This window comes from Anomaloglossus baeobatrachus, chromosome 4, assembly GCF_048569485.1.
Source record: "Anomaloglossus baeobatrachus isolate aAnoBae1 chromosome 4, aAnoBae1.hap1, whole genome shotgun sequence".
Lineage (NCBI taxonomy): Eukaryota > Metazoa > Chordata > Amphibia > Anura > Aromobatidae > Anomaloglossus > Anomaloglossus baeobatrachus.
Window position 1 is genome coordinate 439,355,617 of NC_134356.1, and position 20,626 is coordinate 439,376,242.

At 44.2% G+C, this 20,626-nt stretch overlaps 1 protein-coding gene across 8 annotated transcripts in view; it reads left to right on the top strand.

Annotated features, from left to right (window-relative positions):
• Window positions 1-795: 795 nt before the first annotated feature.
• HERC1 (HECT and RLD domain containing E3 ubiquitin protein ligase family member 1) overlaps window positions 796-20,626 on the top strand; it is a 408,496-nt gene continuing 388,665 nt past the window's right edge. For all 8 annotated transcript variants that reach the window (XM_075345504.1, XM_075345503.1, XM_075345506.1 and 5 more), the window contains exon 1: window positions 796-987. The gene's annotated coding sequence lies outside the window, so the exon portion shown is untranslated. The remainder of the gene's footprint in view (window positions 988-20,626) is intronic.

Sequence of the window (20,626 nt, forward strand, 5' to 3'; positions counted from 1 at the left end):
ACATGCTCATTCTTTTTGCTGCAGAAATTCTGCAGCAAAACCTATAGGGGAAAAAAAACGCAGTGTGCGCTCAGCTTTTTTTTTTTTTTTTACCATAGGTTTTGCTAGGGAATGACTGCAGAAAGGTTATGAACATTTTCGGCAGCAAAACCGCAGCATGTGCACAAGGCCTAAAGAATTTACATGCTGCATCTTTAAAACGCAGCCAAAAAGATGCCCAGTGTGGACAGCAAAATAGGAATCTCAGACTTTGCTGGGGGAAGGAAATGCATGCATTTGGGTGCATTTTTGTGATCTCAAAAATGCACCAAAAAAGCAGTAAAAACATGCCGTGTGAACATAATTTCTTTGTGCCTCCATATAATTCCTGACGCCTTTATGAATCCCCAAAATGCCCCCACAAAGTACAATATCCCCACAAACCCCATGCCAAAGTATAATGCTTAGCAGTACGCCACACAATAGAATGGTCACCACAGCCGATCACACAGTATAATGTCCACCACAGCCGATCACACAGTATAATGTCCACCACAGCCGATCACACAGTGTGATGTCCACCACAGCCGATCACACAGTATAATGTCCACCACAGCCGATCACACAGTGTGATCGGTCCTCCGCAGCCCCCACACGTATTATGATGCTCTGTCCCCGCACTGGTGATATCCCTGCACTTCTGTCCCCTGACTGTGGCCGCCGGGTCTGACTGTATGGCCGGCTCCGCCATACTCCCGCACTGCCCGCCTTTTCCTGGGTGTGTTCCTGGGTCTCCTCCCTTTCCTTTCTTCTGACAAGTGGAGCCGTTGCGGCTCAGTCAGTGGGCCCGGACCTCCGTGACTCCGCCGTCTGCTGACAGCATCCCGGAGCTTCATGTCCATTGTCATCCACCATATCCCACGGAGCCTGAGACCTCTCGGTATACGACACCCCTGGCCGCCACACGTCTGTGCCGTCCGGTACCGGTACTAGTGGACGGAGCTGCAGGTATTTGGGTGTGTGCCGGGGGGAGGGGAGACATAACGGTACCGGGGACAAGGCTGCTCAGACTCAGTGACAGGGCACATCGTGTGAGAAATGGCTGCTTATTATACTCCATACAGGGTTGCCTCCTATGCATCGGGTCTACAGCTCCACTGATCTATGTATGGCCGGTCCGATAATAGCATGTAATGATGCAGCCCGTGTCCTGTCTGGTAATAACATATATAATGGTGCAGCCTGTGTCCTGTCAGGTAATGACATTTAATGGTGCGGCCCGTATCCTGTCAGGTAATAACATATATAATGGTGCAGCCCATATCCTGTCAGGTAATAACATATATAATGGTGCAGCCCATATCCTGTCAGGTAATAACATATATAATGGTGCAGCCCGTATCCTGTCAGTTAATAACATATATAATGGTGCAGCCCGTATCCTGTCAGTTAATAACATATATAATGGTGCAGCCCGTATCCTGTCAGTTAATAACATATATAATGGTGCAGCCCATATCCTGTCAGGTAATAACATATATAATGGTGCGGCCCGTATCCTGTCAGGTAATAACATATATAATGGTGCAGCCCATATCCTGTCAGGTAATAACATATATAATGGTGCAGCCCGTATCCTGTCAGTTAATAACATATATAATGGTGCAGCCCATATCCTGTCAGGTAATAACATATATAATGGTGCAGCCCGTATCCTGTCAGTTAATAACATATATAATGGTGCAGCCCATATCCTGTCAGGTAATAACATATATAATGGTGCAGCCCATATCCTGTCAGGTAATAACATATATAATGGTGCAGCCCGTATCCTGTCAGTTAATAACATATATAATGGTGCAGCCCGTGTCCTGTCTGGTAATAACATATATAATGGTGCAGCCTGTGTCCTGTCAGGTAATGACATTTAATGGTGCGGCCCGTATCCTGTCAGGTAATAACATATATAATGGTGCAGCCCGTATCCTGTCAGTTAATAACATATATAATGGTGCAGCCCATATCCTGTCAGGTAATAACATATATAATGGTGCAGCCCATATCCTGTCAGGTAATAACATATATAATGGTGCAGCCCATATCCTGTCAGGTAATAACATATATAATGGTGCAGCCCGTATCCTGTCAGGTAATAACATATATAATGGTGCAGCCCGTATCCTGTCAGGTAATAACATATATAATGGTGCAGCCCGTATCCTGTCAGGTAATAACATATATAATGGTGCAGCCCGTATCCTGTCCGGTAATAACATATATAATGGTGCGGCCCGTATCCTGTCAGGTAATAGCATATATAATGGTGCAGCCCGTATCCTGTCAGGTAATAACATATATAATGGTGCAGCCCATATCCTGTCAGGTAATAACATATATAATGGTGCAGCCCATATCCTGTCAGGTAATAACATATATAATGGTGCAGCCCGTATCCTGTCAGGTAATAACATATATAATGGTGCAGCCCGTATCCTGTCAGGTAATAACATATATAATGGTGCAGCCCGTATCCTGTCAGGTAATAACATATATAATGGTGCAGCCCATATCCTGTCAGGTAATAACATATATAATGGTGCAGCCCGTATCCTGTCAGTTAATAACATATATAATGGTGCAACCTGTGTACTGTCAGGCAATGACATGTAATGGTGCAGCCCGTGTCCTGTCAGGCAATAGCATGTAATGGTGCAGCCCGTGTCCTGTCAGGCAATGACATGTAATGGTGCAGCCCGTGTCCTGTCAGGCAATGACATGTAATGGTGCAGCCCGTGTCCTGTCAGGCAATGACATGTAATGGTGCAGCCCGTGTCCTGTCAGGCAATGACATGTAATGGTACAGCCCGGGTCCTGTCAGGCAATGACATGTCATGGTGCAGCCCGGGTCCTGTCGGGCAATGACATGTCATGGTGCAGCCCGTGTCCTGTCAGGATATGGATAGGATGAAACAGAGCGCAAAACACGATGTCATCTGTGAGGAATGGTAAACCTACATTTTAGGTTTTCTTCACCTGGGGGATTTGTCAGATTCAACCACTGGGGAAAAACCTTGGAAAAACAGCTGCTGCAGCCCTGGTATCAAGGATGCTTTGTGATAGCCGATAGGAGTGGAAAGTGTTAATTGCCGTGCTGCTGTGCAATAAAGAAGAGTGCTTCATCTTCAAGATGTGACTTTGTTCTACCAGTCTCAGAGTTATCCTTCTTCATCAGGATCATCACATTTGCTGTATACATGCTGTATATAAGGGATCTCTGGTGGTGGCCACAGCTATTAAGGGAAAAACCTGGTGACCTGTTTTTCCCTTATGAGTTCTTTTCAGTCCTTTTTCTAATAATACCATAGTCTTCAGTTACCGTAGTGTAGCGTTATCATCTGGAGAAGGCATAGTGTATTAGAGGCATTTAGGCAGGGTTCTTTCTGTTACTACAGTACTTTCTGCTGCCACGTACAACAAACAGTCCTTTTCAAGGCTAAATAAATACATTGTGGTCACTGATAACACCGCTCTTATCTGCGTACATAATTTAAAATGCCCAAGGCATGTGGTAAGGGACGGGGAAGTGGACATCCTGCTGATGGTGGTGCATGCAGAGGTCGTGTTGCCAGGGCAAACTGGACCTGTTGCGGGACCACAACAAATACGCTTCTCATCTAGATGTAGCTTCCTGTCCCACTTTGCAGGGAGACGCTGGACACCACTATTAAAGCCAGACTGTACGAGTAGGTTGTGGGCTAGATGGCAGATAATGCTTCCAGTCAGTTTCCCAGAACCACCCTGTCTTCCACACGGTCCAATCTCACTAGCCAAGAGACTGGACCACATAATCCCCCTCCCCCCCCCCGATCTTCCTTCCTCCCACCATGGTGAGTTACAGGAGACAAGTGATCCCACACTGGGACGCTCTGAGTATCCTATTAGTTTCCATTTATGGCTTCTTCTGGCCTATCACCATGCATGTTTCAAGGGGGACATGAGATCGTGTGCGGCAATGCCCAAATATTTGAGCTGCCACGGTCAGTAGAAGCCAACGGTGGGGAACGTCAATTACTATCTCAAGAGGTGGATGACGACGATGACACACAGTTGCTATCAAGTCATTCTACTGTTCTATGATTTCATGATATATTAAATCAACAAGTCAGGGAAGAGGACCAGAGTGAGGAAGTGGAATATGAGGTGGTGGATGATGAAGTCACATATCCAACCTGGCAAGGTGGCATGTAGCAGGAGCACAGCAGTGCATAGGGGGAGGGATCCGCAGCACTACAACAGGCAAGAAGAGGCAGTGGGGTGGCCAGAGGGAGAAGGTGGACAACTGTTCCCCAGAGCACCCACATGTGGCAAGATCCCAGGCCAAGTGTTAGGTGTTACCCAGTCGGCCTCTTTTTTTTTTACGGAAACTGCAGAAGACAAAAAGAAAAGGTAATTTGCAAACTCTGCCTCCACCAAGTTCAGAAGAGGCTAGCCCACTACCAGCCTGACCACCAGCATGCTCAGGCACGTCTTACAAGTACCTGACTAGTGACGGGCTTAAAGCCTGGGTCCACAATCGGGGTCTGCGGGTGGCACCACTGCTATGTGCTGGGCAATCCCTTGTCCAGGAGTTAGGTGCAAATGTCACTTGCCCTGCACCTGTCGGTGCACATTTGCAAACACCATCAGCAACCACATCCACTTCTTTGTATCCAGCTGGTTCTCCCCCAGGCCTTGGAACACAAACTGAAATACACATAAACCCACATGGCCAAACATTAAATTGCCACATTTCCAGACTGCATGCCCTTGAAATGTTGCAGTTTAAGCTTGTGGGCACTGAGCCTTTTCGCAACCTCATTATGGCGCTGGTCCCCAGCCGACACTATTTTTCCTGGTGTGCTGTCCTCTCCCTACACCAGCACACATCCCATAACATCACCCTTGACATGACCGACGCAGTTACTGGGAAGGACTACTTAACGATATATGTGGACAAGTGCTTGTGGACATGGATGCTACATTTCCCTGATGACACACTGGGTCAGCCTTTTGGAGGCTTGGACAGAGTCTTAACCCAGGATGGCACACGTGCTACCGACACCTAGGATTGCGGACCCTAGTTCCATCAGGGTTTCCTTTGCATCCTACACCAGTTCTTGCATCCACTCCTCCTCTTCATCCTCCATCTCCAAATTGTCACCCATATCAGTCACAAGCTGAAAGGTCTGAAGCACTGGCTCGGTGAAGTGGTAACAGGCTCTGCTGAAATTAATTTGTTTCGTTGACAAATAGAATACTGGTGCAAAGTTGTTGAAAGGTCTAACAGATCAGACAGATGTATAGCTCTTGCAACTGAGTTTACAACCAGGCATTGTCGTGTGTGATTATGGCCGTAACCTGCTGATGGCTCTGCAGCTTGCAAGTTCGGACATATACAGTCAGGGCCAGAAATATTTGGACAGTGACACAAGTTTTGTTATTTTAGCTGTTTACAAAAACATGTTCAGAAATACAATTATATATATAATATGGGCTGAAAGTGCACACTCCCAGCTGCAATATGAGAGTTTTCACATCCAAATCGGAGAAAGGGTTTAGGAATCATAGCTCTGTAATGCATAGCCTCCTCTTTTTCAAGGGACCAAAAGTAATTGGACAAGGGACTCTAAGGGCTGCAATTAACTCTGAAGGCGTCTCCCTCGTTAACCTGTAATCAATGAAGTAGTTAAAAGGTCTGGGGTTGATTACAGGTGTGTGGTTTTGCATTTGGAAGCTGTTGCTGTGACCAGACAACATGCGGTCTAAGGAACTCTCAATTGAGGTGAAGCAGAACATCCTGAGGCTGAAAAAAAGAAAAAATCCATCAGAGAGATAGCAGACATGCTTGGAGTAGCAAAATCAACAGTCGGATACATTCTGAGAAAAAAGGAATTGACTGGTGAGCTTGGGAACTCAAAAAGGCCTGGGCGTCCACGGATGACAACAGTGGTGGATGATCGCTGCATACTTTCTTTGGTGAAGAAGAACCCGTTCACAACATCAACTGAAGTCCAGAACACTCTCAGTGAAGTAGGTGTATCCGTCTCTAAGTCAACAGTAAAGAGAAGACTCCATGAAAGTAAATACAAAGGGTTCACATCTAGATGCAAACCATTAATCAATTCCAAAAATAGACAGGCCAGAGTTAAATTTGCTGAAAAAAACCTCATGAAGCCAGCTCAGTTCTGGAAAAGTATTCTATGGACAGATGAGACAAAGATCAACCTGTACCAGAATGATGGGAAGAAAAAAGGGAACGGCACATGATCCAAGGCACACCACATCCTCTGTAAAACATGGTGGAGGCAACGTGATGGCATGGGCATGCATGGCTTTCAATGGCACTGGGTCACTTGTGTTTATTGATGACATAACAGCAGACAAAAGTAGCCGGATGAATTCTGAAGTGTACCAGGATATACTTTCAGCCCAGATTCAGCCAAATGCCGCAAAGTTGATTGGACGGCGCTTCATAGTACAGATGGACAATGACCCCAAGCATACAGCCAAAGCTACCCAGGAGTTCATGAGTGCAAAAAAGTGGAACATTCTGCAATGGCCAAGTCAATCACCAGATCTTAACCCAATTGAGCATGCATTTCACTTGCTCAAATCCAGACTTAAGACGGAAAGACCCACAAACAAGCAAGACCTGAAGGCTGCGGCTGAGAAGGCCTGGCAAAGCATTAAGAAGGAGGAAACCCAGCGTTTGGTGATGTCCATGGGTTCCAGACTTAAGGCAGTGATTGCCTCCAAAGGATTCGCAACAAAATATTGAAAATAAAAATATTTTGTTTGGGTTTGGTTTATTTGTCCAATTACTTTTGACCTCCTAAAATGTGGAGTGTTTGTAAAGAAATGTGTACAATTCCTACAATTTCGATCAGATATTTTTGTTCAAACCTTCAAATTAAATGTTACAATCTGCACTTGAATTCTGTTGTAGAGGTTTCATTTCAAATCCAATGTGGTGGCATGCAGAGCCCAACTCGCGAAAATTGTGTCACTGTCCAAATATTTCTGGACCTAACTGTACCATGTCTAGCCAACACGATAAGGTTAGTGGTTCGGCGCTTTCTGAAGACCTACCTAGATTTGCCTGAGCCACTTGTCAAGGTACGCCAGGTGTGCACCCATTTGTGCAAGTCAGCTACAGCTGCCACCGGTCTGCAGTGCTGCAGCAGTGCTTGCAAGTGCCAGCTCACCGACAGGTTTACTACCAGCGCACGTGCTGGACTTAACATTGTATATGTTGTCAAGGCTTTTTGAGCAACAAAGGGCAGTAGTTGAATACCAGCTACAACCTGCCCGTCTGTATTCCGCTCCGCCTCCACACATAAGAACCAACGAGTGGGCATAAATGTCTGACATCTGTGAGGTTCTCCAAAACTTTGAGGTATCGGCCAAGTTGGTGAATGTCGGAGATGCTATAATCATCATTACCTTCCCGCTTTTGTGTCTAGTCATATGCCCGCTGCTCACAATGAAATAGGAAGCTTTGCATGGTAACCAGTTAGAAATGGAAGACGAAAGTTCACTCTGAGATACTACCCAATCCAGCCTCATCTCATTGTCTCAGTGAGGATTAGGTGATAATGAGGAGGAGGAACAGGAGATGGTTGCCTGCACTACACAACCTGTTGTGCACCCACAACAGGTTCATGTCTGTTCAGCGTGGATTGACTGAAGATGAGATGGAGAGTTGTCTTTCAGGTTTGGACAGGAAATTCTTGCTTGTTGAGAGTCTGGCAGGCTTTGTCTCACTGCCTTTCACGTGACACTCACTATACACATTTGGCTAACGCCAATTACTGGTTGTTCACCCTTCTTGACCCATGCTACAAGGAGAACTATCCATCTCCCCTTGCTGCGGTGGAGAGGGCTACTAAAATGGTACAAGGGAAAACGTTTTGGAAGATGGAGCACCTAGCCAACCATAGCACCATCCTCCGTGACTAATCTGTGCTATAGAACTATTGGGCATGCAAGTTGGACACGTGGCATGATCTGTCCCTCTATGCCTTGGAGGTGCCTGCATGCACTACTGCTAGCGTTTTGTCCGAGTGGGTTTTTAATGCCTGTCTGCTGACAGTCTGACTCTTATCAAAATGAACATGGCCTGAATTGACAGAGACTTCTCACCCCATAATGGCAGTGGAACCTAAAGCCAATTCAAATGTTCCTTTTTTTGTGTTGCATTGCCATGCCATCCACCATATCGATAAGGTCATAATAAGACCTACGCTCCTAATTTTTCCAGGGTGTGTGTGATGCCCTACTACACAATTTTTAGAGGCCCACCTCTAACAATCTCTTACATACATACCACCTAGGGGTAAATGTTTTTCAGCCCTTACTGCCTAGAACTTCAGTCTAGGAGTCCCACTCCTTACCAATGGAAACAAAATTTTTTCAGAGGCCCTTCTCTACGTCTCTTCCAGGGTGTATCGGAGTCCCTTCTTGTAATTTTTGGCAACCCTTGCACATTGTCCAAACGCTTTACCAGTCTAGGAGTCCTACTCCTTTCAAATGGGGGAAAAAAAAAAGGTTTTATAAAGCCTGCCTCTAAGGGTACGATTCCACTTGGGTTTTGTACGGACGAGTACAATCCGATTAAACATTGGATTGCACTCTCACCAGTGCAAAACTATGGACCAATGTCCATCTGCGATTGATTTGTCATGCCATGGCATGTGGAATGAATCGCAGCATGCTGCATTTGGCAGCGATTCTCGGCTCACGCACCCCATACAAGTCTATAGGAGCGCATGAAACATCGCACTGAACTCACATGTAATCAAAGTACAGTGCGATATACCCAGACAGGCAGCGAAGGAGCTGGGGAGAAAGTGCTCCTTCCCTCTTTGCCGCAGCTGTGATGCGATTGCAAGAACGCATCACAGTTGCATGACCCTCTGCTGACTCACAGCAGAGAGTCATTAGTGTATTGCTTCCAATGCTGTCGCATCGGAAGCTGTGCGCAAGTGGTTGTCTTCCACTGTGAACTGCAATCCCTAATTGAAATTTTTCCTATGCCGTGCACTAAGTGCGCAGTCTTTAGCAATGAAGGAGTTCCACTGGTTTTATAACTCTCTCTGGACAGGAGTCTGTGAGAAAATGGCCACTGACAGTGACTCACCACGAACTACATGGGGCATCAGAATGTTTTTAAAATTGTACCAGGATTGAGACTGAGTACCGCCCTGTACGTCTCTTGCTGGCTATATTGCAATGCCGTCTTGTAATTTTAGCTAGGCCTTGTACTGAATGCATGGCGATCGCCAGTTTTGCTAGTCAGATATTTTTGTAATATTGTACCAGAATTGAGCAGACTCTCTCCTCTGTCTCTTGCTAGCATATTGCAGTCCCTCCTCATTTGCAGCTGTCCCACTAACTAACCATTTTAACAGAATGTGTAGGAGACCCTCCTTTATGTCTAAAATGGGGTGTATTGGAGTCCTTCTTCCTTCTAATTTTTGTCAGGTCTTGCATTGTCCGCATAGGCTTTGAGTTTGTCCCTCCTTCATAAATTTAAAAGCTGTGTCTGACCATGTAAGGCTGCTTTCACACATCCAGTAGGTGCAGAGCCGGCCAGTCCGGCTCTAAAACCTATGCAACGGATGCGGCGAAAAAGCCGCATCCTTTGCATAAGTTTTTTTAAATGCGGCCCGTCCGGTTTTTGCCGCTTGCGGCATGCTACTGAGCATGTGCAGTGGCAAAAACCGCATGCGGCGGCCGGATGCGTTTTTGCCGCATCGCGCCGCATCCGGCGTCTTTATGCATGCATTGAAAAATGCGCCGCATCAGCTGCATGCGGCGCGATGCAGGTTTTTTTTGCCACACAAAAAGTGACAGGCAACGTTCCATCCGGCCGCCGCATCGGCTAAATCTGCCGCATGCGGCAAAAACCGGACGGAACGCAAGCCCATGCGGCACAATGCGGCACTAATTAAAGTCTATGCAGGAAAAATGCAACCGGCAGCAAAAAAAAAACGGTTGCATTTTTCCTGCAAAGTGCCGGATTGTGCCGCACAGAAAAAAACAGAGGTGTGAAAGCAGCCTAACTCACACCGCACACCCAAAAAATGTAGTAAAATGTAAAAATTACATTTACTGGTGGCTACCGGCGGGTGTACTGTAGCTTTATTTACCTCTATACTATGCCATCTACTATAGTTTTAAGTGACTGGGAAATATGGTGAGCGATGGCCTGGTTATTAAGGCTATTTTCACATTGGATTTTTGCTGCGTTTTTAATGTTTTATGCGAATGTAAAGGTATTCCAGAATACCATATATACAGTTAGGTCCAGAAATATTTGGACAGTGACACAATTTTCGCGAGTTGGGCTCTGCATGCCACCACATTGGATTTGAAATGAAACCTCTACAACAGAATTCAAGTGCAGATTGTAACGTTTAATTTGAAGGTTTGAACAAAAATATCTGATAGAAATTGTAGGAATTCTACACATTTCTTTACAAACACTCCACATTTTAGGAGGTCAAAAGTAATTGGACAAATAAACCAAACCCAAACAAAATATTTTTATTTTCAATATTTTGTTGCGAATCCTTTGGAGGCAATCACTGCCTTAAGTCTGGAACCCATGGACATCACCAAACGCTGGGTTTCCTCCTTCTTAATGCTTTGCCAGGCCTTTATAGCCGCAACCTTCAGGTCTTGCTTGTTTGTGGGTCTTTCCGTCTTAAGTCTGGATTTGAGCAAGTGAAATGCATGCTCAATTGGGTTAAGATCTGGTGATTGACTTGGCCATTGCAGAATGTTCCACTTTTTTGCACTCATGAACTCCTGGGTAGCTTTGGCTGTATGCTTGGGGTCATTGTCCATCTGTACTATGAAGCGCCGTCCGATCAACTTTGCGGCATTTGGCTGAATCTGGGCTGAAAGTATATCCCGGTACACTTCAGAATTCATCCGGCTACTCTTGTCTGCTGTTATGTCATCAATAAACACAAGTGACCCAGTGCCATTGAAAGCCATGCATGCCCATGCCATCACGTTGCCTCCACCATGTTTTACAGAGGATGTGGTGTGCCTTGGATCATGTGCCGTTCCCTTTTTTCTTCCCATCATTCTGGTACAGGTTGATCTTGGTCTCATCTGTCCATAGAATACTTTTCCAGAACTGAGCTGGCTTCATGAGGTGTTTTTCAGCAAATTTAACTCTGGCCTGTCTATTTTTGGAATTGATTAATGGTTTGCATCTAGATGTGAACCCTTTGTATTTACTTTCATGGAGTCTTCTCTTTACTGTTGACTTAGAGACAGATACACCTACTTCACTGAGAGTGTTCTGGACTTCAGTTGATGTTGTGAACGGGTTCTTCTTCACCAAAGAAAGTATGCAGCGATCATCCACCACTGTTGTCATCCGTGGACGCCCAGGCCTTTTTGAGTTCCCAAGCTCACCAGTCAATTCCTTTTTTCTCAGAATGTACCCGACTGTTGATTTTGCTACTCCAAGCATGTCTGCTATCTCTCTGATGGATTTTTTCAGCCTCAGGATGTTCTGCTTCACCTCAATTGAGAATTCCTTAGACCGCATGTTGTCTGGTCACAGCAACAGCTTCCAAATGCAAAACCACACACCTGTAATCAACCCCAGACCTTTTAACTACTTCATTGATTACAGGTTAACGAGGGAGATGCCTTCAGAGTTAATTGCAGCCCTTAGAGTCCCTTGTCCAATTACTTTTGGTCCCTTGAAAAAGAGGAGGCTATGCATTACAGAGCTATGATTCCTAAACCCTTTCTCCGATTTGGATGTGAAAACTCTCATATTGCAGCTGGGCGTGTGCACTTAACAAAACAAAACAAAACAAAACTTGTGTCACTGTCCAAATATTTCTGGACCTAACTGTAAGTACCCAGGCCGATCTGTATAACAAAAAAGACCTTTTATTGTTCTCACCTTAGGCACAGTCCAGTCCGATGGGTGTCACTGAGCTCGATTCAGCACCTCCTATCTTCTAGTGATCGCCATCCTCCTTTTCTGCTTCGTGTGGATGACGCGTCCTATGTCATCCTGCCGGAAAAATGCTAGTGTCTCATTGACTTCATTATGCTCGTTATGAGACAAACGCCCGAGCATTAGAAATTGCTCGACTGGACCAACAATCTCCCTAGCATTTTTAATGCTTGCCTATCACTACTTATAATAGTAGGGCCTATGTTTTGTAATATTGTGGCCCTGTCCTATTATAGTTTATAATGGTACATCCTGTGTTCTTTAATATGGTGGCCCTGTTTAGATTATAGTTCATAGTGGTACAGCCTTTGTTCTGTAATAGGGTGGCCTTATCATAGCATATAATGCTACAGCCTGTGTTATTTAATAGGGTGACCTTGTCATATAGCATATATTGGTACAGCCTGTGTTATTTAATAGGGTAGCCTTGTCATAGCATATAATGCTACAGCCTGTGTTCTGTAATACGGTGGCCCTGTCTTGTTACATCATCCCTTGGTACATTTTGTGGGACATTATATTCTGTCCCATGTGTGATAGCAGTGACTGTGTGATAGGTGATGGAACTTGGTCTCTTCATTAATAATTACCTATCAGTCCGGTTATCAACCTGCTCCCTGGAACATCACCCCGAGATTTTTCACATACGACTGGCCGTACATTCCTGTTATAAAACTAGGATTATTTTTGCATTATCATGCCTGGATTATAATAATGTAACATATGTAAAGCAAAGCAGCAGGAATGACTTGTGGTGCCCTGGCAGTGCCAGCTGTTTGCTATTTGTGATCCATATACACAGTCCTGTCTGAGCCAAGCCGTTCATGATCTGCAGTTTGTCATCCATTACTCTAGTTGCTGTACTTTGCAGAGCGCCTGTTTGCAGTGTTGTGTCAAGAAATTGACTAGGACTTCGTTGTTGGATCAGGGATCTGGATACACAGCGTTCACATAGCTATACGCTTTTACCTACTATATTGATAAAAGCCTTACAGCAGATCTGTCACCTGAGTAAAGTGTACAAATTACATATATAATAACGTAAATCTCGTAGACCTGATGAGGTTGGTGTGCTAACTTTACAAAATACATGTCTGGCTGTATAATCCTCAAATTTAAAATGAATGTTTCACAAATCCAGTTAGTGGTCGAACGCAATAAAATAGGGCTCAGGTTTAAGCTGGGTTCACACATAGCGACAACGACGTCGCTGTTACTTCACCATTTTCTGTGACGTAGCAGCGACGTCCCGTCGCTGTGTGTGACATCCAGCAACGACCCGGCCCCTGCTGTGAGGTCGCCGCTCGTTGCTGAATGTCCTGCTTCATTTTTTGCTCGTCTCTCTCCCGCTGTGAAGCACACATCGCTGTGTGTGACAGAGAGAGAGCAACAACTGCAGGGAGCAGGAGACGGCGTCTGGCAGCCTGCGGTAAGCTGTAACCACGGTAAACATCGGGTAACCAAAGGAAGCCCTTTCCTTGGTTACCCAATATTTACTTTAGTTACAGCGTCCGCCGCTCTCACGCTGCCAGTGCCGGCTCCCTGCACACAGCCAGAGTACACATCTGGAAATAAGCAAAGGTTTGCTTATTAACCCGATGTGTACTGAGGCTATGAGTGCAGGGAGCCAGCACTAAGCGGTGTGCGCTTGTAACCAAGGTAAATATCGGGTAACCAGAGAAGCACTTTGGTTGGTTACCCGATATTTACCTTAGTTACCAAGCTTCCACAGCGACGCGTGTCGTTATGATCGCTGCTGCGTCTGCTGTGTTTGACAGCTAAGCAGCGATCATAACAGCGACTTACAAGGTCGCTGTTGCGTCACAGAAAATGGTGACGTAACAGCGACATCGTCGCTATATGTGAACCCAGCTTTAGTATTGGGCAGGAAAACGTTCATAGTATACAGCCATTCCAACATTGGGTTTTCAAAGTAATTCATCAGGCCGAAGAGATCTATAATAATAATGTATGCCATTTATTTTGTGAGATCTGTTAACAGATCAACTTTATATGGAGATGGTTTTAGTGTTTGGAGCATTTGTATATTTAGAAAATGAATCTCTTGTATAAATACAGATTAAAGGGTTCTCCAGTGTGGACAAACCCTACTTGTTATGTTGGTGTCAAAGAATAAATGGCAGTGTTGTCCGGTGATCAGTTCACTTCTCCGACCCCTATCGTCCTTGCACATGATCCAGCACAAAGACTCCGGTGGTCCTTCCAGTCTTTGGTTAGAAGGGGCCAACATAAGAATATGTAGCATTGTGGCTGCAGCGGGGGCCACTTGTAACCATAGACTGGTGGAACTGCCAAACCTCTGTGCTTGATTAAAGAGGTGAGTAGTGGGTTTCCAGGATTTCATACTGAGATACCAATAGAAACTGCTGGAACCTCGTCTTCTGCACAAGAACATCGAAGCAGTAAAGACAGGTTACAGGTTTCTAATGTTATAGGTTTGAATGTAATACAGCTTTTCGATAACCAAACCTTTTTGGCCTTATTTAAAGCGCTATTCCTATCTTCCTATATGGGGAAAATTGCAAAGTAAATATGACTAAACCCTTAAATCCTATTCTTCTTTTTATATATATAATTGCTTTTGTCTGTCTGTCTGTCTCCAAAATTATGTCGTTACAGTGACAACCATCGTATTGGCCACTCGCCCCCCCCCCGCTCGGATTGACAGCTTGCCCCGGCCCCCTGCACGCATTGGCCGCTTGGCCAGGCCCCGCCCCCCTCACGCATTGGACGCTCGCCCTGGCCCTGCACGCATTCCCCAAACCAACACGGAGCTCCGACACCAAGGTGACTGCTGCACCCCCAGAAGCCCACACTGGCAAGACAAAGTGGAGAAAAGCCGGATGTGTGAAACCACTAGCTTACCCCGGCTTCCGACACACGTGTGCCGGAGTCGGCGTAGGCTGGTAATCATGGTACACATCGGGTAAGTATAGAAACTGCTTTCCTTAGTTACCCGATGTGTAACATGGTTACTAGCTTACCCCAGCACACGTCAGCACTGACGCTTTGAATAGTTACTTACTTTTTCTCCACTTTGTCGGATGCGGCACGCTCCCGTGCACTGTGTACACTACAGTGGCCACGCGACAATCTCTGCCCAGGTTAACATACTCCTTTGAATTGTTCTTGCTGGCTACAGTCCGGCATAGTCTAGAGTAGTGATACAGAAGTATAGCCACCGAGGAGCGGGGGCGACTCATTGCAACCTCCATGGTTAGGTAGGGGATAATATTCTAGGGTTCAGAGCTCCTACCCTAACTGTGCTTCCAGGGCATTATCATTCTTGAGCCAAGCATACTGTCTGCTTCTGTGTTTGTATGTGTATGCCTGTTTTTAATATAAACTTAAAGAATAAGATTTTGTGTTTCTAATTTAATCTAGGAACATTTATAAGGGCCCTATTTATTTGAATCAATTCAGTGTTTTACATAAAATTGCAAACTGCTTGTTATTAGAATTTCTTTACATTTTCAAAAAGTTATAGTGATTTTTGGTTTGTTTTGTTTACTACTCGTCGCCAAAGTTACTTCCTGACTCTGCAGTGCTCGCTAGTTTTTTCCAGTAAAGCTTGTAGATACTGGGATTTAGGCGGGCTGGGATTACTTAAGTGTGCTGTTTGTTCCCAATTCTCCGACCTTCAAATACTGCAGAGGCAAAACTATGACTTCTTGCAGCATCGAAGAGCGCACAGCTTGGGACAGCGGGACAATAATGTTGCTGTCAATTTTTTTGGAGCCCACAGGTATCGTGAGCCCTGGAGTGGAGATAAGAGTGGATCGCTTCTTCTGTAGAATATGGGGCAACCCCTCAATGTGATTGATGGGACAAAATATGAGTATTAATTGAATGCTACAAGTATTTACATTTGTGTCTGCTAACCACTTCTTCCATTGCAGTAAGTTATGGGTGCTTACAGGAACTTTCCCTCTTATTTCTACAGAGTAAAATAGTAATTGAGCAATAAGCAATATGCTGAAGAGATTATCTCAGGTGAACTCAACTATTTAGGGACTTCTTGCTTTGTATACAGCACTAACGCCTGTTTACAAAGCAAATACTCATGTAAGGGACCTGATAACAGGCAAGGTTTCTCACCTCACTGGTGGTATGGCAGAAATTCAGAGACCTCACAGGTCAAAGCTGTAGAAAGGCACGTGGTGCGCCCGCTGATCTGTACTGCGTATCATGCTAAGCCGTCCTTCTCTATAGGATGACAAAACATAGGACAATTTATAATCTGGTGAATTATGTCCCCCCCCCAAAAAATCTTATGAATGTACAGTAGGGCCCAAAAGAAATGGGGCCACATTACAGCTCAGCATGACTGAGGTTGTAGGGCTCTGTAATCCATTTGTCGTCAGTTTGGTCAGTGTATCAGGTTTTACCGTCAGTTTTATCAGTTTTTCTCGGAGGAAAATAAAAACTGATATAAGAAGCCTGAGATACTTTCATCAAGATTTTTTTTTTTTTCCCCTGCGAATACATATCCCATATTTTTTGCTTTATAAGACGCACCCCCAAATTTGGTGAAGGAAAAGAGAATTTTTTTTTTAAAAAATGTTAAATGGGGTCCATCTTATAATGCCAGTGTCCGTCTAACAAATCATATAGGGTATATGTCCCTCATAGCCCCCCATCATAAAATTAGCCCCCCTTAATCTGGATATGGCCCCCTTATATTGAATATAGCCCCTTTGTGCTGGGACACATCCCCCTGTGCTGCCCATGGCCCCTATAGATGGCACACCTCCCCTGTGTTTGATATGGCCCCCATACTGCTGCCCATGGCCACTATAGATGGCACATCTCCCCTGTGTTTGATATGGCCCCCATACTGCTGCCCTTGGCCACTATAGATGGCACATCTCCCCTGTGTTTGATATGGCCCCCATACTGATGCCCATGGCCACTATAGATGGCACATCCCTGTGTTAGATATGCCCCCCATACTGCTGCCCATAATAAAATAAAACTCTCTTTCCTTTCTTTCTCAGTGCTGTAATCCCTGTGTCTCCCTCCGTGGGGTTAAGCTCCGAGTCCTCCTCCACTTCCTGGTTCTTGCTGCCGGTCATGTGATCGGCACGGCAGAGTGATATCATCTCTGCGTGCCTTATCACAGACAGCAGCAGCAGGAGACGGGAGATCAGCGCTGGAGGTAAGTAAAGCTTTTTTTATTTTACTATGGGCAGCAGTATGGGGGCCATATCTAACACAGGGGGGATCATGTGCGATCAAAGGGAGCACAGGCACATATAATATGCCCCGCTGCCCCAGCCCATCAGCGTGATGCGGTTTCAGCACCACGCTGATGGACAGCGGCTGTGCATATTATATGAACGGGAGCAGGACATCTAACGCTGCCCCCCACAGCTTTCACCTGCCCCCAGAACCGCTCCAGAGCGGACCCCGCAGTGTGTGTATATATGTATATGTATATATATATATATATATATGTATATATATATATGTATATGTATATATATGTATATATATGTATGTATATGTATGTATATGTATATGTGTATATATATATATATATATATATATATATATATATATATATATATATATATACACACAGTTAGGTCCAGAAATATTTGGACAGTGACACAAGTTTTGTTATTTTAGCTGTTTACAAAAACATGTTCAGAAATACAATTAATATATGTAATATGGGCTGAAAGTGCACACTCCCAGCTTCAATATGAGAGTTTTCACATCCAAATCGGAGAAAGGGTTTAGGAATCATAGCTCTGTAATGCATAGCCTCCTCTTTTTCAAGGGACCAAAAGTATTTGGACAAGGGACTCTAAGGGCTGCAATTAACTCTGAAGGCGTCTCCCTCGTAAACCTGTAATCAATGAAGTAGTTAAAAGGTCTGGGGTTGATTACAGGTGTGTGGTTTTGCATTTGGAAGCTGTTGCTGTGACCAGACAACATGCGGTCTAAGGAACTCTCAATTGAGGTGAAGCAGAACATCCTGAGGCTGAAAAAAAAGAAAAAATCCATCAGAGAGATAGCAGACATGCTTGGAGTAGCAAAATCAACAGTCGGATACATTCTGAGAAAAAAGGAATTGACTGGTGAGCTTGGGAACTCAAAAAGGCCTGGGCGTCCACGGATGACAACAGTGGTGGATGATCGCTGCATACTTTCTTTGGTGAAGAAGAACCCGTTCACAACATCAACTGAAGTCCAGAACACTCTCAGTGAAGTAGGTGTATCTGTCTCTAAGTCAACAGTAAAGAGAAGACTCCATGAAAGTAAATACAAAGGGTTCACATCTAGATGCAAACCATTAATCAATTCCAAAAATAGACAGGCCAGAGTTAAATTTGCTGAAAAACACCTCATGAAGCCAGCTCAGTTCTGGAAAAGTATTCTATGGACAGATGAGACCAAGATCAACCTGTACCAGAATGATGGGAAGAAAAAAGTTTGGAGAAGAAAGGGAACGGCACATGATCCAAGGCACACCAAATCCTCTGTAAAACATGGTGGAGGCAACGTGATGGCATGGGCATGCATGGCTTTCAATGGCACTGGGTCACTTGTGTTTATTGATGACATAACAGCAGACAAGAGTAGCCGGATGAATTCTGAAGTGTACCGGGATATACTTTCAGCCCAGATTCAGCCAAATGCCGCAAAGTTGATCGGACGGCGCTTCATAGTACAGATGGACAATGACCCCAAGCATACAACCAAAGCTACCCAGGAGTTCATGAGTGCAAAAAAGTGGAACATTCTGCAATGGCCAAGTCAATCACCAGATCTTAACCCAATTGAGCATGCATTTCACTTGCTCAAATCCAGACTTAAGACGGAAAGACCCACAAACAAGCAAGACCTGAAGGCTGCGGCTGTAAAGGCCTGGAAAAGCATTAAGAAGGAGGAAACCCAGCGTTTGGTGATGTCCATGGGTTCCAGACTTAAGGCAGTGATTGCCTCCAAAGGATTCGCAACAAAATATTGAAAATAAAAATATTTTGTTTGGGTTTGGTTTATTTGTCTAATTACTTTTGACCTCCTAAAATGTGGAGTGTTTGTAAAGAAATGTGTACAATTCCTACAATTTCTATCAGATATTTTTGTTCAAACCTTCAAATTAAACGTTACAATCTGCACTTGAATTCTGTTGTAGAGGTTTCATTTCAAATCCAATGTGGTGGCATGCAGAGCCCAACTCGCGAAAATTGTGTCACTGTCCAAATATTTCTGGACCTAACTGTGTGTGTGTGTATATATATATATAATATATAATATATATATAATATATATATATACAGTTAGGTCCAGAAATATTTGGACAGTGACACAATTTTCGCGAGTTGGGCTCTGCATGCCACCACATTGGATTTGAAATGAAACCTCTACAACAGAATATATAATTATAACGTGTGTGTGTGTGTACACCCCCCCCGTATATTCGGTTTATAAGATGCACCCCCTACTTTCTTTCTTTTTTTTGGGGGGGAACAAAAGTGCGTCTTATAAAGCGAAAAATACGGTACTTGTCTTGGTGAGATTAATTTGACACTTGCTAAAATATTTGACAAGTCTCCATGTTTGTGTGTGGACCACTTAGTCCGAGGTAAAAAATCGGACATGTGAATTAATGAATTACACTATCATAGGTATGAGTGCTTTCGGTGAAAAACCTACAGTTAGTACTTGAGAAAATTGATGTGAGTCCTAAGGCTGTGTGCACTACTGGCATTTTCTCAAATTCCACTCACAATATGGTTGAAAACAGGTAGTATTCAGGGTGTAAAGTTTTTACTGAGCTAGGTGGATATACCCATGCAATTGAGAAGATCTAGGCCTGTTATTATATAGTACAAGGTTCCCACAGTATATTATTTGTTTGCTTTGTCATAATTTAGTTACATATTATATATTCCTATGGGGGCTGGGTGTTCCCTTTTTTATGTATGTTTTCTGGCACACAGCAGGAGTGATCATTAACTTTGTTACAATTATGCCTTTAAGTATTTTCAGTTAAAGGGTTTTTCTAAGAAACACAATGTGGTTTTATAATTTGTATAAGTGTGGATATATATATATATTACACAGTGCCTTGCGAAAGTATTCGGCCCCCTTGAATTTTTCAACCTTTTCCCACATTTCAGGCTTCAAACATAAAGATAAAAAATTAAAATTTTATGATGAAGAATCAAGAAGTAGGACACAATTGTAAAGGTGAACGATATTTATTGCTTATTTTAAATTTTTGTAAAAAATGAAAATCGGGGCGCGCAATATTATTCGGCCTCTTTACTTTCAGTGCAGCAAACTCACTCCAGAAGTTCATTGAGGATCTCTTAATAATCCAATGTTGTTTTAAATGACTGATGATGATAAATATAATCCATCAGTGTGTAATCAAGTCTCCGTATAAATGTACCTGCTCTGCGATACTCTGTGTTCTGTTTAAAGCACGGAGAGCATCATGAAGACCAAGGAACACAACAGGCACATCCATGACACTGTTGTGGAGAAGTTAAAGCTGGATTTGGTTGCAGAAAGATTTCCAAAACTTTAAACATCCCAAGATGCACTGTGCAAGCGATCATATTGAAATGGAAGGAG